General features: G+C 43.6%; 1 protein-coding gene across 1 annotated transcript in view; it reads left to right on the plus strand.

Moving 5' to 3' along the window:
• The window catches only part of SPA17 (sperm autoantigenic protein 17), a 143,674-nt gene extending 130,753 nt beyond the window's left edge, over window positions 1-12,921 (plus strand). Inside the window, exon 8 of the mRNA XM_073603221.1 lies at window positions 8,518-12,921. The gene's annotated coding sequence lies outside the window, so the exon portion shown is untranslated. The remainder of the gene's footprint in view (window positions 1-8,517) is intronic.
• The last annotated feature ends 4,885 nt before the right edge of the window (window positions 12,922-17,806 follow it).

Here is a 17,806-nt window from a genome sequence, read left to right on the forward strand (position 1 = left end):
TATGCTTCAGTTAGGAATGAGCACAGTGAGTGAGTGTGTTCACTATGTTCATTTAGAAATGGAAGGCACCAAGAAATTACATATTTACTAGCCCCTTCCCCCCACTTTCTATGGGGGAGAAGAGAGGAGGGAAGCTAACAGCAGTGCAGGGCAGGGGGGCCAACACAGGGGAAAGCCCAGGCAGTAGGGGGAATCGGCACTGCACATAGTGATTAGGGTATGCCCAGGCACACCTGGCACACCCCCTGCGCACGCCTATGGGTGTGACCCACACACTCTCAGCCTCACTCTGCACAGAGATTCTCTAGCTTGCAATACAAAGTTCTAAGCACCAGGAGTCTGAGGGTGAAAGGGGGTACTGGGGTGAGCCATGCATTGTCTGTATTATTCGCTGCCCCACCTAGGCAAGAATGTAACAGATTCTACACTACAGTAGCCTCTTCAGAGAGTTAGAGCATTCAGAAATTCAGCTTAACGATTTTTAAATACCATGAGATTAAAAGAAAAACAATGCAAGAAATATAATAGAAAGGGTAACACAAAACAGACATAAACAACAGTTGAAATGAAAAGATTTAGGTGTCAATTACACGCACCTCTATTTCTGTTTTCAGTGCACAGTTCTCCATGCTCATCTACATATGTTTGTGGTGTGTTTTTGCCTTTTTTTTTTTTTTTTTTTTTTTTACTGAGTTGCATTTACATAGCGGTGCGTTCACATGCAGAAAACTGCAGCATGCTGTCCTTTTGTTTTAAAAACATAAAATCACTGAAGTAGTGTAAACTAGGCTCATTGAAATACATACATTTTCTGGCATATGCATTATTCATGCTGCATTTAAAAAAGCGTTTGAGTGCATGTGGTGTAAGCAAGCCCCTAAAAGATACTTAAGTGTTTTTGAAGCCTTATGCCGCGTACACACGAGCGGACTTTACGGCAGACTTTGCCCGACGGATGGGATTCCGTCGGACAATTCGATCGTGTGTGGGCTCCAGCAGACTTTGTTTTCTCAAAAGTTTGACGGACTTTGATTTGAAACATGTTTTAAATCAATCCGTCGAACTCGAGTCCGGTCGAAAAGTCAGCTCGTCTGTATGCTAGTTCGACAGACAAAAACCGACGCTAGGGCAGCTATTGGCTACTGGCTATGAACTTCCTTGTTTTAGTCCGGTTGTACGTCATCACATACGAATCCGTCGGACTTTGCTTGATTGTGTGTAGACAAGTCCGTTCATTCGGAAAGTCCATCGTAAAGTCCGTCAAAAAGTCCGCCAGACAAAGTCTGCCGTAAAGTCCGCTCGTGTGTACGCGACATTAGGGTTTTTTGCCTTAATGCATTTTATGCATTAACGTGGAATTCCACCCAAAAGTGGAAGTTCTGATTTAAGGACTCCTAACCCCCAGACATGCCACATGTGGCATGTCATTTTCTTTTGGGGGGGGGGCAGGTACCTAGCTTTGACAGGTACCCAGCTCCCACTTCCGCTCGGGCCGCCTAGGCGACTCGAGCGGATGTTTTCTCCCTTTCCCTCCCCCTCCCTTCACTCTTCTTTCTAAAGGTCCCAAATAATTGCCCGGCCATTGAGAAGGCGCAGCGCAACTCGCACAAGCTGTCAAAGCCAGGTGCCCACACTTGTGATGCCGAACCGAGTGGTTGGAGAGAACCCAGTGGTTATGCCATGTGTATAAATGTTCATCTACATGTCATTACCACAGTTGTGTATTCCTGCACCACTATGACAGGACAATTTATGACTGGGCCCCATCAGAAGTCCTTTGAAGGCCTTGGGTTAGTTGAGGTTCTTGGTGCCTCTACATTCCTTCTAACTTGATTTTTATTTTTTTGTTAAATGTGCCAACCTCAGCTGTTTGGGCACAGACGGAAGATTTGACTTCACTTCCCATTCTCCCCACACAGTTTGGGGTTTGTCAGTCTTCATTGCCATCACAGGTGGCATGCTTTATAAATACAGAGAGCAGCGGTAGGAAGGAAAAGTTGCAAACTGGAATCATTTTATTACTTCTTTATAAACAAGTGCCGTCATTGCATCTGATTGGTTGGAGCTCTGCCATAAACCGCTCTCCCACAAAGCAGTAATTAGGAAAGTCTTGACAGACATATGCTGCAGTGAGCCTGTTTACAGCAAGATGGAAAGGCAGCAGTTTGCGGCATATGCAAAAAAAAACGTCCACGTCTGTGCATCTCCTACGTCACTACCGATGAGCTGCTGCTAAAACACCAGCTGCTTTCTATACAGAGCCGTGCACAATTCAAAGTGTTAATGAGTGTTAGAATTTTACACATTGACAGAACTTTCAATCTTCATCAGCCTTATATAGTTAAATACAAGTATAGTAAACAAAGGTAAAGGTATTGGTGCTACAAAACAACACATATATGGTGATACAACACATATAAAGTGCATAGTAAACCATGTGCATAATCAAATAGCAAACTGATTAAAGTCCATTGTGACAATCCAAACACCATAAAAAAAAAAAATGCTTCTAATTTGTTGTATCTTCAAATAAATGCTTCACCATGAGTGCTCATGAGGTAGATGGCAACTCACCAAAGGAGTTTGACCACTTTTTAGGGTAGGGCAAAATGCGCTTTATTTAGATAAACTAGATAGATCCTGGATGTGCGTCTCTCCACTTTGGAACTCCTTCTGGCAAAGGCTGTAGGATGTGGAATACAGACTCCACCAAGGCACAAAGAAGAGCTTTATGGTGTAGTACGTCTTTTTTTAAAGTCCTTCACCGTACTGGCGTCATCAGGAAGTCCTTCGCCGTACTGGCGTCATCCGCCTTCCTGATGACGCCAGTACAGTGAAACGTACATAAGTGGGGATTCAACATTTCCGGGTCCCTTATGTGACAATCAACCAGTATATCTAGAATGAGGCGTGAATCGCACGCCACAGGGAGCCTGGTATATCTATCCACACATGCTGTAGACACCTTAGTGTCGGGATTGGCACAGTCACATGTGAGTGCAACCTTTGTAACATTTTTAAACCCATTTTTAATAAAAATGTACTACACAATAAAGCTCTTCTTTGTGTCCTTGGTGGAGTCTGTATTCCACATCCCCAGCATTTGCCAGAGGGAGTTCCAAAGTGGAGAGACGCACATCCAGGATCTATCTGGTCTATCCAAATAAAGCGCATTTTGACCTACCCTAAAAAGTGGTCAAACACCTTTGGTGAGTTGCTATCTACTGTACCTCATGGGCACTTGTGGTGGAGCATTTATTTTATAGATACATCAAATCAGAAGCATATTTTATGGTGTTGGGATTGTCACAACGGACTTTAATCAGTTTGCTATTTGATTATGCACATGGTTTACTATGCACTTTATATGTGTTGTATCACCATATATGTGTTGTTTTGTAGCGCCAACACCTTTACCTTTATTTATTATACCACCAGAGTCCACACTCTCTTAAAGGAGCAGCTACACAATTTCAATTTCACTATTCAGGCGCCATCACCAGTCACATTGTTTACTATAGTTAAATACAAGGGTTTGTTTAGCTGTGGTCAACACTTATATTATTATTTGATGGTATGTGTGAAACGAAGCCAGCTTTGTAGCAGAAAATATCCCCCCACCAAGGATCAAAACTTTGTTATTTATCTTCACTGTTTAAAATGGACCAGTCATTAGATGTATTTCTTCATGTTAAAAGCAGAAATTTAAGTAATGGGCCAGTGCAACATTTCCAGGTATTTATTACCTCTCGCTCGGATCACAACACCCCCCCTGACAATGACTTCATCGGCTTTTCTCTCTGGAACGACAGAGCCATCTTTGTTCAGGGTCACCATCTAATTTCTGGACTGAGGTGCCAGCTCAGAGATAACACAATTATATAAAGTCTGGCACTTGTGCAGTTGCTGCTTAATGATCAGACGTTGTAGTAAGAGGCTGCAGCAGGGGCTGATCTGTGTTCGACATTTGTCAACACAGTCAAGAGCTGCTTAGGCACCAGGACTTATATGATTGTGTCTTCTCTGAGCCAGTATCTTGGTCCAGAAAGTAGGTCGTGACCTTGGATGATACCTGAAGAAAAATGGCTTGATCCTTCTGGAGGAAAAAACAGATGAAGGCATTGTCAAGGTGACTACCGTGGTCTCTGTTAGAGGTAATAAATACCTGGATGCGTTATACTGACAAATTACTTAGTGTGCATGTACTTATATGAACCTATATCTGATGTGTGCTTACCAACATATTAGTCCCAGTGCTCAGGACACTGTAATCCCTGTCCATGGCCCATAATTGATCTGCATACCTTTCAGGCAGTCCTGACCAAACCATGCCCACTTTTCTGGGTGGTCCTATCTCATGCCAGCCAGCTGCCCACACATAACACACCCATCTCCTGCAAATATCACATCAACTTTCTAGATGGTTCCGCCCATAATAATCCGTGAACACTTGCAATCTCGATACCCTCAGTTTATACTTTTTTAATTTACTGCTCATGAGTGATGTTGATGTTGACAGGGTGCTGCTGTGATCTGGGGACACAGCATCATTGAGGCAGAGAACTGAGATGCGGGACTGTCCCAGCAAATCCAGGATTGTCCAAGCAAATCCGGGACTGTCCCAGCAAATCCGGTACAGCTGCCATCTATGCAGATACTAAGTTCACTGTGAGTAGTGAAGTAGGGACAAGAATTACAGGTCAGAGCTTTGATTTTAGCAAGTCATATTTTTGTCCGGATAGGCCCCCATTGAATATCTGTGCAGGAAGGAGAGGTGACAAGTAAATCACCAGTTACATCTTCATCCTCTATCTTCCCATTTGCATGTTTGTGAACGCTGTGAGCTAAGTTTGTGTTAGACTCCATTTAAAAAGTTCAGGTAGAACCAATTCCCAGTCCCAGTGGTGAAATCAGCGACAGCGTATTACCGAATGGATAATGTAACCATCGCTTCTAAATTTAGCCGCGTCATAATCTCTCTTTAAATGCCCATGTCATCAATTAAAACGTCTCCTTTCCTCTGTGGGCTCCAACGTCCCAGTTTTGTGCAGATTCTAATGAGGTCATTAATTATCAAGGAAATTCTGTGTCTCCCCAGTGGTTGGAAACTCCATTGCCAAAATTAGGTTCTTCCTTAGCAACGCTGTTTTAATTGCTCGTTTCCAAGCAGGTAGCCAGTCTGTGGAGCGTAGTAACGGCATTGAATACCGTAGAGAGATAATCGGCCCCACAGCACCATTCCTGTACTGGGTGTTTGTCTCAGCGCCGGCACTGCATTACTTCTGTATAAGAATCAAAGCTGAGCTGTGCCCACGCAATGCAGAGCAACAGGTCTACAATTAGGTGGGTTGTAACAAAGCAGGACCTGCAGAAGAAGAGGGTTTATACACCTGGGGCCCAACGTTAGGCTGCCCTTTGGCACTTGGCCATTGAACCCTGCAGTCATGAGCGAAAACATTGATTTATAAAGATTGTTAACCTGCCTCCAGTCACCAGCCATCTCCTGTAATACATATGCTGAATATAACAGTCTTCTGGAGCAATACATAGACTGAATATTATGAAGGGCTCCTTGGGGCTGCAGTTGAGACTCCCTCATGAATCAACCATCAGTGGTTTATAACCACCTGTCCTGCACTTATTCCTATGATCTTTGCTTAGATAAATAGAGCGATGTCTCCGATGGGGTGGGGAGGCAGTAAAGGACATAGTTGCCAGGTGTCCCGGATTTGCTGGGACAGTCCTGCATCTTGGCCCACTGTCCCATTGTTTCTTTGTGCAGGGCCATGTCCAGGATCCCAGCATTTTTCACAATTTATGCATTAATATATGTTTGTTTTTTTGTTTTTGCACTGTGATCATATATTTGTGTAAGAATATATTACTTGCATAAATTTATTGCCACACACTAGTATTTCAACTGGATGCACCTAACTGAAAAGTGGGCGCATGATATGTGGACCTTGAGGGAAGGGTACAGTGCCCTGGCATCTGGGACCATGATATTGAAAGGATCACAGATTGGTAATTATAATTTGTTGGGGGAGGCTATTAGCCTTAAGGCCGAAACGCGTCAGCATTTTTGGATGATGTTATTGCTGTAATGCTCAAATGAATATTTTCTATGGAGAAGCTGTCGAGTTGCCGGCCTGTACTATCTATGGATCTTTTGTGAGCTTAATTAGCCAGAGCACCGACTACTCTACACACCAACTATACTATATAGCGGTAGAGCTTGGGTGAGTTTTTCTATTAGCAGACACTGGCACATTCCATCTGCTTGTATATGGCAGCCATACGTAGGTTAGTGTATGGTGGTTGGTGGTATGGTTAGTTAAATGGCAGTTAATCCTATGTCACCTAACTGCCTTGTGGGGTAATTTTCATTGGAATGCCTTGTGACGGGATGACAACAAAGGAGCACAACTTGAAGACAGGAACAGAGAGTTGTCATTGATAACAAGAAGTACCTGGCAGGGTCACCAGGGATTATTTGAATAAAAAATTGCAGATGTAAAATGATAGAAAATTACTTTAGAAAAAACATTAAAAAGTGTGTAAGTTCACCATTTCACAAAAACCAAAAAGTGAACGAACACCGCACACTCCCCCCCCCGGGCAGGGCTGCTGTTAGAAATCATGGGGCCCCATACAGCCTTCCTGATAGGGGCCCCCCAGCCCAACCTACACCCCCTCCCCCCCAGGGTCCAGTGGAACAGCGGCACTGACTTTATCCGCCTATGCCCCAAAAATGAAAAAAAAGTCCCTCTTTGGTTCCTACCTTCTGGGCCCCACTGTTGACCTGATGGGGCCCAGGGAAATGTAATTTAAGCTCTGGTAAGCAAGTAGGAGCAAGGGTGTGGTCTAATAAAACCCATTTATTCGTTTAGGCAGAAATGATCAATAAAGCTGCCCTGGGCCCCCTTATTTAGCTGACGAGGCCTGTGCCCAGTACAACAGGATCATTTCTAGTACTGCCTTATCAGCTGCCCCTGCGTGTCCGGGTTGGATTTAAAATCCCCGCTCTACTCCCTCCTGTCTCAGCTCTGCTTCCAGGGCAGATCAGTGTGTTGTTTTGTGTCAGCAATGACCAAACAGCTTGCTCTGGGAGCACCCAAGCAGGCGCCCTCCCGTCCCGCAGCTCTGTTTATCCATTCAGCCCTGGTTCACATTGACATGTCAAATTGCGTGCCAAATCAACGGCTATTGCTGACAATGGCACCACCTGAATCGGTGCAATGCCACATTTGCGGCCCCGCATCGATTCCTAAAAGTAGTTTCTGTACTACTTTTGGTGACTTTGGGGTGCAATTTAAATAGACATCTGTTCAGAAACCCGCACAGATGTCTCTAAAATCACCCCCAAAGTCGGGACTGACATGAGGGAATGAAATTGTGCAAGTTTAGCTGAACTCTCACGATTTCATTCCCGCTGTTGTCAGTATGAACCTAGGCTTACACATGGAGCCGCGATTCGGCCCCGCCCCGTCCGTCTCCTGATTGGCTCACTGGCTGTGATTGACAGCCATTGGCTGCCAAAAGCCAATCAGAAGTGTGAGTCTCAGGAGAGACAAGGTTCTTGTGGACATCACTGGATCGAGAGGGGGCTCAGGTAAGCATTAGGGGGACTGGGGGGCTGCTGCACACAGAAGGTTTTTTTACCTTCATGCATAATGCATGAAGGTAAAAAATCTCGTGCCTTTACAACCACTTTAATTTTAAGGGATTGTGTTGCTACGGAACAGGAAGTGAAGGAAAATATGACAGGGGTTATTGCTCTAAATCTAAAATTAAAAAAAGTTTTGCCTATAGTTCTACTTTAAGGCTGAACTCACATGGAAACCCATCCCAATGCATGCATTAAGACATGCCTCAATGCACTTTGTGGCTCGTGTGGATGCCTCATGACACATATTGACAACATTATACGTATACAATACATCATGGCGTTGAAGTGTTTTATGACACCTGTTGACATCCAGTAAAAAATGCATTGCAACTTGTTTTGCGCCTGACAATAAACATTAATGCGCACCAAAGTGCATATACAAGTGTTTTGAAGCGCTTTCATGGATTAGGATAAACACATGGGTGTAAATCCAGTCTAACTTGTTAATGCATATGTAGGATTATTGGCTGAATTCACACCTGTGCGTTTTTGCTCGATCTGTTTTCCATTGAAAATTGATTGATGCAGAAAAATGCATCAAAAATGTCTACATTAGGATGCGCCTAACAAACGTGGGCATCATGCCACATGTAAATGCAAGGTGACCCATGTCAATACATGCTGTGTGCATTATGATGCGTGTTGACATCCAATACAAGGTACACTGCAATACACGATAAAAGCACCTGACTACACACATTACTACACATTGAGAAGCATTGGCAATCGTTTTTACGTGTTTCCATAGATTGTAACAGAAAACGCATTGGGTTAGATATAGGTGCGAACCCAGCCTTAATGATTTACATAATGAATTGTTCTCTCTTTTTTTTTTTTTTTTTTTTTAGGCAATGTTGCACTCACATGACTTGGCCCACCGGCAAGAACCACTATTGCTGCGAGAAGAAAGCATCTCCGGCTTACAGATGTCCTCCAGTACGCCCCCTGCAGGAATGATTGCCCCTGTGCAGCCACTGGAAGATTATGTGTGCTCCTTTGTTCCCCTGCATCTCTTCCTGTGGTCACTTTCTTTGCGCCTTGAATTATTTTAATTTTTTTTCGTTTTTGTTAACGTTCAGTGAAAGAATAGTTAGGATGTTTTTTTTTCTCTGTAACTTGTGACACACTTTTTCTCCCCGTGCTTGCTGCATCACTTCTGATTTGTGACACTTTAATAAGTCTGTGTTTGCATGCTTCTTCTGCCAGAAAGCGAGCGTTTATAAATTCCCACCATTATTGCTGCAATAGAAAAATTGGGATTGGCTATACTGAAATGTCAGATGGGCACCTCTGGTTCTTCTAAAAATATCATTGGGGCGTGCCGAGGAAATATTTGTGTGGTCACCGGCTCACGGCTAAACATTCCAGCCATTTTCCCACAAGGGGAAAACACATTTATGTATCAAGTTCATCTACACCTGCACTGAGAAAATACATAGGCTTCCATTGCTGAACTCGTTTCCTAAAAATACTACTTGCCTGGCTGTTACATTAATCACAAGTTCTGACTGTCATCTCACTGGCTACATGCTTGTTCCATCGTGGAGGTAATCAGATCAGATACAGCCATTTAAGGAAGGAGTAGGAAATGGCATCCACCATAATTATTTCAGTATATTTTTCCTTTAAAGTGAACCTGTCAGTAATTTAAAGTATATCCAAAGCATAGCAATGAGCTTCTCCTATTTGCTTTTTTTGGCCTGCTAGTTTTGCTATTGAAAGTTTTTTGTTATAACTATTTAATGCCGTTTGGCTTGCAGTTGCGTTGTGTCCCCATTGATCTCATTGGACGGGTTTGACATGTAGTGCTGCTTGTCCAACTCTGCAGCACGAGTTAAAAATTCCTCAGCTGCAAAGTGCTATAGCCACCGGCAGCGATCACATGAAAAACATCTGACAGGCTGTTTATATTGAAGTCAATCGATGGATCGATTTCAGCACAACCAGTCTGCCCATAGATGGATCAATCTTGGCCGGTCCGCACTGAACCAGCCGGGATTCAACCGGTACTCGTGTTCCATTGAGAATCACAAGTCCATCTGCCGCTCCTTGCTGCTCCATGCTACACCCTAAATATGTGTGTAACATGCTACACCCTAAATATGTGTGTAACATGCTACACCCTAAATATGTGTGTATCATGTAGCCTGGTCAAAAAAGGTGGAGTTAAGCCTCGTACACACGGTCAGATTTTCCGCCGGGAATTGTGTGATGACAGACTGTTGGCCAAAAATCCGACCGTTTGTATGCTCCATCAGACAATTGTTGTCAAACTTTCCAACCGACAAATGTTGGATGGCAGGATTCTAAATTTTCCACGGACAACGGTCTGTTGTCGGATTTTCCTAGCATGTGTACACAAGTCCGTCACACAAAAGCTCAAAGTACAAACATGCATGCTCGGAATCAATGCTCACCAAACACGAGATTAGCAGAAGGTGCCCAAAGGGTGGCGCTAAAGAGCTGAAAAGCCACGTAGTACATCACTATGTTCGTGTTTGTTGGCCGACAATTCCTTGCCGTTTGTATGCAAGACAAGTTCCTGGCCAATGCCCTTCGGACAAAAGTCTGACGTTTTGTCTGCGGAAAATCCGATCGTGTGTACGAGGCTTTAGCCTTTAATGTGCGTTTTTCAGTTCCAGCCTTTGTGTATGGAATGCAAATGTTTTGCCAGTGTTGGCTGCTGTTGCTTTAAGCTGGCCCTTTGAAGGCTTTAACACATTTTGCAACTTGCTAAATACCTGCTAACAGCTTGTTAAAAGTTATTTTCACGGGTACTTATATAGCGCCTTCAATTTACGCAGCACTTTTACACACACATATATATATATATATATATATATATATATATATATATATTTATTTATATTGCACTTTCACATCAGTCCCTGCCCTCAGGCTGGGTTCACACTTAAAGCGGAGTTCCGCTTAAAGAAAAAAAATAAAAATCAGCAGCTACAAATACTGCAGCTGCTGACTTTTAATAAATCAGACACTTAGATGCCTTCTATGGTGTGCGGCCATCCAGGATCCTCTTTTTTCCTCGGACACTTATCTGTCCCAGGGTCCAGCGATGTGGGCAAACGAAGCGCTGTTTGTCCTCCCCTCCTCTCTGTGGCGCCGGAATTGTCACTGTGGGCGTTTAGCTGTGGTTTCACAGCCAGGCATGCACTACACATGCGCAAGCTGCGCTGTGTCTGGCCGGGCAATCATCTGAGACCTGTGACGTGGGGGGAAACCCATGCAGGTAGCTCCGTGGTTGGGATTTGAACCGACAACCTTAGTGCTGCTAGGTGGAAGGGCTAACCACTTAGCCACTGTGCAAGTTAACAGTTACATTTAAAGGAGAAGTAAAGCCAAAGCTCTTTTTATGTACTTCTTCTGTGGGTCACAGGAGTGCAGTTCATTCTGCTTGATTTGCAGTTTGCATATTGCAGGTGCATTTTGCGTTTTGTTCAATATACATCTTTAAATAATTGAAGTCTATGGAACCAAAAACCAGAAAAAAAGTCCCTGGCCCTTTCCATAAAATGCACAGATGTGAACTACATCCATAGGAAACCATGTTAAATGGACTGTAGTGTGTTTCTGCAAAACTGAAAACGCACTAAAAAATGCATAGGTGTGAATCAGGCCTTAATGCCTTTCTTCTTGGAAGGAGCGTTTTGGCAGAAAAAAAAGCTTGATGCTTGTAAATGCATGTAACATGTTTAGGCATGTGAAGCGCTTGGGTATTATTTAAAGTGGTGTTCTGGCCGAAATTATACTTTTTAAATAACAATACCCCTATAATACACAAGCTTAATGTATTCTAGTAAAGTTAGTCTGTAAACTAAGGTCTGTTTTGTTAGTTTTTAGCAGTAGTTTGTTATTTTATAAACTTACAGCAGGCCGTGGCCATCTTAAGTGTGGGCATCTGAAGCCAGACTGTATTTCTTCCTGTATCTCATCCTTGCAGATCTCGCACATGCTCAGTGCAGCACAAGCAGTGTAATAGGTTTCAGGTCAGGTTTCCTTAGCAACGGCAGTGCCAGAGGAAGTTGCCGCCCCTTCCCAGAAGGCATTGCAAACAGGAAATGATGCGATGGGCCACGGCCAGGGAGGAGGAAGTGAAAAATGAATACAGCAGATATACAGTAGGTGCTGAGAAAAAAAAATATCTAATTCGTTTACAGTGCACAGTTTAGCGAGGGATGCTGAAGAGTTGTAAATGTGGGTGGAACTCCACTTTAATTCATTGGCCATATTAATAATTTATTGTGGCCATTGAAATGAATTAACGTTCAAGCACAAATGTGCGTTTAGACACGTTTATATGCATCAAGCTGTTTTTCTGTCAAAAGGCCGCTGCTCCTGGATGTGCTGGCAGTTTTTTTTTTTTTCTTACATGCCCCTGCCTCTAAACCACTATGTATGCGTGGACTATCATGCGGGGGCGTTTAGAGGCAGAAAAAAAAAAAACAACTCCAGATGCCCCTAAGAGCATTTAAGAAACTGACAAGAACTTGATGTTTTTGATTTGTAAAGCTTTATGCCATTTAGAGTAACATTGACAAGCTAAGGTTACACAATGGCAGCACTGCCCACACCTTATATAGCAAGATCCTTCCATTTTATTGGTTTCCCACCGGTGTCCACAATGATTTCTGCACTACCCACAAAACCATGGCATCAGTTTAGAAGGTGACGTGTTGACCACTCAGACTTTAGCTTTCTGGGTGGGTAACCAAAAAACAACCTAGAGATTTTTCAGCAATGGCCGAGGCGCCCATCTGACATAGACTTCTTTTGCTGGCTAATTACGTGCTTTCATTTTTTCTGAGATTTGATCTGTTTTGTGCTTCTATATAACCTGTAAATGTATCAATGATTCTGGTGCTTGAGCAGCCCCGAGGAGAAAGCCGCAGCCCCAGGCGGACCAAACATGCTGGGACTTGTGGTTCCTCCGCAGCTCGGGGACCTGTCATTTTTACAATCCCATCTTTCCTTTTGTAAAACAATGACGGCTATTAATGTGCAATAAATAATTACCATCAATAATTAGGCGACAGTGACAACAGCTGGGAAAGAACATTTTTAATTTATTAAAAAAAGAAAACAATAGTACAGAAGTCAGACCCAAATGACGCGCATATAGAAGATTGTTATAAAAACGTGTCCAATATATCTTTACATTGTTATTTCTCCTCCTCTGTTCTTCTGTATGTATTTATTTAAATATTTCTTAAATAAATTTTACATAGTGCTGCAAATGTGGCCTTTGTCTTTATTAAATCTATACTCCAGCCTTCCCTTCAGTCTTGCACAGTTGTACCGGCTCCTCTCCTGTACTGAAAGGACTTACTCTGCACTGCACACTGTGAGCTTCTCACAATGTGCATTAAAAGCTGCAGCAAGTCAGCTCATTTCCTGGTTGGAGGATGTCCAACCTCATCTAGCACTTTCCTCCCTGGCCCACCCCTTTCATCCTTTGGATTTCAATTCTTTCACTCATGGAAGCTCAGCATCACATGCGGGCTTTACAACCTGTCTAGGAACATCCACTCCTTCACACTGAGCCATTGAGGCATATTGAAATTGATATTTGCATAACTCCTTCTTTGAGCCAGCCCGCGGCTTGCACCATGGCTGAAGGCTCCTAAAAGGTGTACAGAAGCATGTGTTCAGGAAGGCACGTATAACACCATGCCGGCCCTTCCCACCAGCCATAATCTGCCTGCATTGCACAGAGAAGCTCAGAGACCCAGTAATGACATCACTGAGTCTAAATTAAGGTGTATAATGAAAATGAAAACATTTCATTAGCATGTTGACGAGGAGGAAAAGGCAAAATATAAGCAGAATAAATGGCAGTTTTCATTCTTAAAGGTAAAGTGAAACTCTAGCCAAAACATTTTATCTATCATGGACGGAGTACAGAACGGTTAAAAAGTTTCAGGTTTTTATTACTGTCTATGTTCCCACTGAGGAATGCTCTCCTAACTTCCTGTTGTGTCATTGGGACAGGAAATGAAGGGAAATTCCCCCCCCCCCCCCATCAGGATGCAGACAGCAATATATACATAAATGTGGCTTGATTGTGATTCTACAGTGACACTATGGGGTTGATTTGCTAAAGACAAATATACGGTGCACTTTTTAAAGTGCAGTTGCTCCAGACCCTACACCCCTTTCACACTGGAACTGTTTTCAGGCGCTTTACCGCTAGAAATAGCCTCTGCTAAGCACCTGAAAATCGCCTCTTATTCATTGCAGTGTGACTTTTCACACTCGGGTGGTGAGCATGCGGGACGTTCCGAAAAGTCCTGCAAGCAGCGTCTTTGGGTTGGGTTGGGAGTGCTGAATTTAGTGCTCCCAAATTGCCCTGCCCACTGCAATGAATGGGCAGCCCTTCCAAAGCGCCTTAAAAGCGCTTTGAAAGCACCACAAAACTGGAGTTTTTAACCCTTTTTTGGGGGGTAAAAACTGCTCTGCTAGCGGCTGAAAAGCGCTGCTAAAACAGTGCTAAAGCACAGCTAAAAAGAGTGGCGATTTAGCGCTAACAGTGGGCACTGTCAGTGTGAAAGTAGCCTTAGTAAATGAGCAGAAACTCTGCTGACGTCCAATCCTCCAATCATGTGCAAGCAAAAATGCTGGGTTTTTTTAGGTATTTTTTGGGGGGTATTCTTTGCAAAGTGAAGTGTTACCTCATTTACTAAGCTCTGGAGCAACTGCTATTTGCCTTTAATAAATCAACACCTATATCCAATGCATTCAGCCATATTGTGCTTGCGCCATAATGGAATAATATACATTACAGCATTTGATGCTTAAAAATCAAAGCAAATATGTTCATGGAACGATTCATATATCAAGCGTCATGGTTCAAGGGCAAGCTAGACAATAAACGCTTAAAGTGTAAGTAAACCCTCCTATCGTTTTCAGCCAATGAAGCTGCCATCTTTGCCTCTGTTTAATCTACAACTGCCATGATGCTCCACATGTGATCAATTATGACACCAGACATTGGATGGTTTGACCATTTCATTGAGAGCACAACCAATGGGAGTGTTACATTTCGGGCACATGCTGGAAATGAAACTGTTTTATGGATGGGTTTACTTCTACTTTAAGGCCTTGTTCAAGGCATACCTGTAAAGCCTGGCACACATAACAGTTTTCTGGTCGGAGCCGCTGTATTAACCATGGAAGGTTAGTTCATCGATCTCCCCTGCTGAGCTGTTGTGTTCTGACAGGGGGGCGGTGTCCCCAGCCAGAACACTCCAATCAGCGCTCTCTGCCATTGGCTGAGAGCACTGATCAGGAGTCGGTTGGATTCTGATTTTACAGTATGCACATCTGACAGAAGCTGGAGGAATGGCCGACTTCTGTCGGACAGACCGACATACACACAGGCTAAATGTCTGACCTTTTTTTTTTTTAACTGCCCGCTGCCTCTTGACATTCGGCCTGTGTGTACGGGGCTTAAGGGGCCACTTGGCCAGTGTTTCTGACCCCTGGAAAGTGACTCCTAAACAAAGTGTTCTTATGGCCAAGTAATTTAGTATATGTCGGGGGTTGGGCATTAAAATGAGTTAGCATGAAAGTTGGATTCAATTAAGATTTGTGTTACTCTTGCACTGCTTCACTCGGTTGGCTTAGAGAGCCAAGCCAACCAAAGACAAAACTCAGCCCATTGACTCTATGAAAAGTGAAGGACCGGAACCTGCTCATGGGGAGATTTACGAAAAAATTATTTTATTTACCTTTGCTTTACATGTTCATTATCACCATCTTCCAGTGTAGAAATGGCAAGCAAAGCTCACAATTCCACACCTAACTTGCTATTATCGGGGGGGGGGGGGGGGGGGGTTTGATAAAATAGTGCAAAAAAAAGGGCACCCTTGCAAGAAGTTACCCCATACCTTAGTGTTGGGACACCATTCTATTCATTGCTGACAATAGAGAACTCTGTAGTCTGGACTGGTTATAAAAGTTGGCTTGACAGCATCTGAGAGAGAACAATGAGTACAAGGGCCTGCTGCATAATAGTTTGACAGGCTGTACACCTTGTATCAGGACCGGGACATGGTCATTTAGGGCAAGGATGCAGAATTGCGCCCCCCTCCTCCACTAGTAATGCATGCCATAGAATGGGAGGAATCACCCTGCATCCATTTTTTGCCCCTTTGCTTCACTGCGCAGGAGGGCAACTGTCCCTCCTGCCCACCCCTTGTCCCGGCTCTGACTTGTATACCTCAGTACTGGAACTAGGAAACTTTGGTATTTTGGGGGTCAACCAATTGTGTTCTAACAGGTGCTTGCTACCTCTTTCTTTATTCAGGAGGCAGGCCCTCTTGCTGACTGCTCAACTGACACAGCAAGGTCCCCCCACAACCAACCTGGTTAGAAAAAAGCCACTACATTCAACAGAGTTCTGCAAATAATTCAATGAGAAGCCCAAAAGCTCAATACACCTGACTGGTTAGCTTAGGTCAGTCCTCATACTACACAGTTTTGGTAAATCCAAAGATTGTATGGTAAGATTGTGTATGGTGGGGCCCATACATCTTTCCCTCCTGCAGTGCATTTTTGTAATAATACAGGACTGTAAAACTCTTAGCAATTTCACAAGTGCTTATATATATATATATATATATATATATATATATATATATATATATACTGTATATATCCATGGTGGGTGCATCATTGGCAGTATCTGAATGGTAGCTAAAAATCTGACACACTATGGAATAATTAGCTGAACACCAGTACTAAGCAAGGCAAGGCTGCCTACAGAGTGATAAAGGCAGAGAAAAAATGAAACTGTTAATAAAATCCACCCACCCCAGCCTGTGATTGGAATATGAAGGAACAGCAGCTCACCACTAAGGTCATCCCCCTGCTCTCCTCATGCCTCCTACCAGCATGTTCCTTGTATAGAGTACAGTGGAACCTTGGTTAACGAGTTTTGCAGTTAATGAGCGTTTTGAAAGAGAAGCAACTTTTAAAAAAAAATCCTGACTCGGTTTGCGAGTGTTGTCTCGCAAAACGAGCAAAATTCAAGCTAATGTTGTGTGCAGTACCGCATTTGGCCAGAGGTGTGGGGGCGCCGGTGACACTTGGATCAGTTCGGAGCCGTTTTCGGAAATACTTGAAATCACTCGTAAATACTCCCTTCCTGAGTGTTTCCGAGCCTTTCCGAGGGTTTCCGAGTTCAGCCGAGCTGTCCCTGAGTATTTCCGAGGCTCTCTGGTGCCCCCCACCTCTGGCCACATGCGGTATTGCATGCAATAGAAGTCAATGCGGAATGAATTATCTTTGTTTCCATTGACTTCTATGGGGAAACTCGCTTTGATATGCGAGTGCTTTGGATTACAAGCATTCTCCAGAAACAAATTATGCTTGTAATCCAAGGTTCCACTGTACCTTTTGATTGACTCTCAGTGTGCTGTCTCTTCCACTTTCTGTCTACATATTGCTTATTATTATACATGATTTATATAGCGTCAACAGTTTACGCAGTGCTTTACAACATGAGGGCAGACAGTACAATTACAATATAATTTACAATTCAATTTAATACAGTAAGAATCAGAGGGCCCTGCTTGTTACAGTTTACAATCTAAGCGAGAGGGTCAGGAAATACAAAAGGTAATAACCGTAAGGGATGGGCAGATGGAGAAAATAAATGTACAGTTGTTAGTTAGGTGGGGGCCAGATAGGCTTCTCTGAAGAGAAGGGTTTTCAGGCATCGTCTAAAAGTGGACTAGTAGGAGATAGTCAGACAGATTGGGGTAGGGAGTTCCAGACGATGGGAACTGAAGGCCTGAAGGCAAGCATGGAAAGAGGCTTTACAAGGGACTGCAAGAGGATAGCCAAACTCAGGTACCTAGACAAGTTGCTTTAAAAAATACATGTAGTATCTTCTTTTAATAAAAGTATAACTGCAGCAACTGTTGCTTTAACATTTTTTCACACTAGCAACAGCACCACCAGCAGAGGAGATAAAGTCAACATGACCAGGGCCGGACTGGCCTACCGGGAAATTTCCGGGTAGACCGCCCGCCCTGGGGCCGCTTTGATCTGTGGCTGCAGGCTGCAGGCTGCAGCACTCCCGCCTCCTCCTCTTCTTTGTTACACACAGCGGGAGCG

This window comes from Aquarana catesbeiana, linkage group LG10 (assembly GCF_042186555.1).
Source record: "Aquarana catesbeiana isolate 2022-GZ linkage group LG10, ASM4218655v1, whole genome shotgun sequence".
Lineage (NCBI taxonomy): Eukaryota > Metazoa > Chordata > Amphibia > Anura > Ranidae > Aquarana > Aquarana catesbeiana.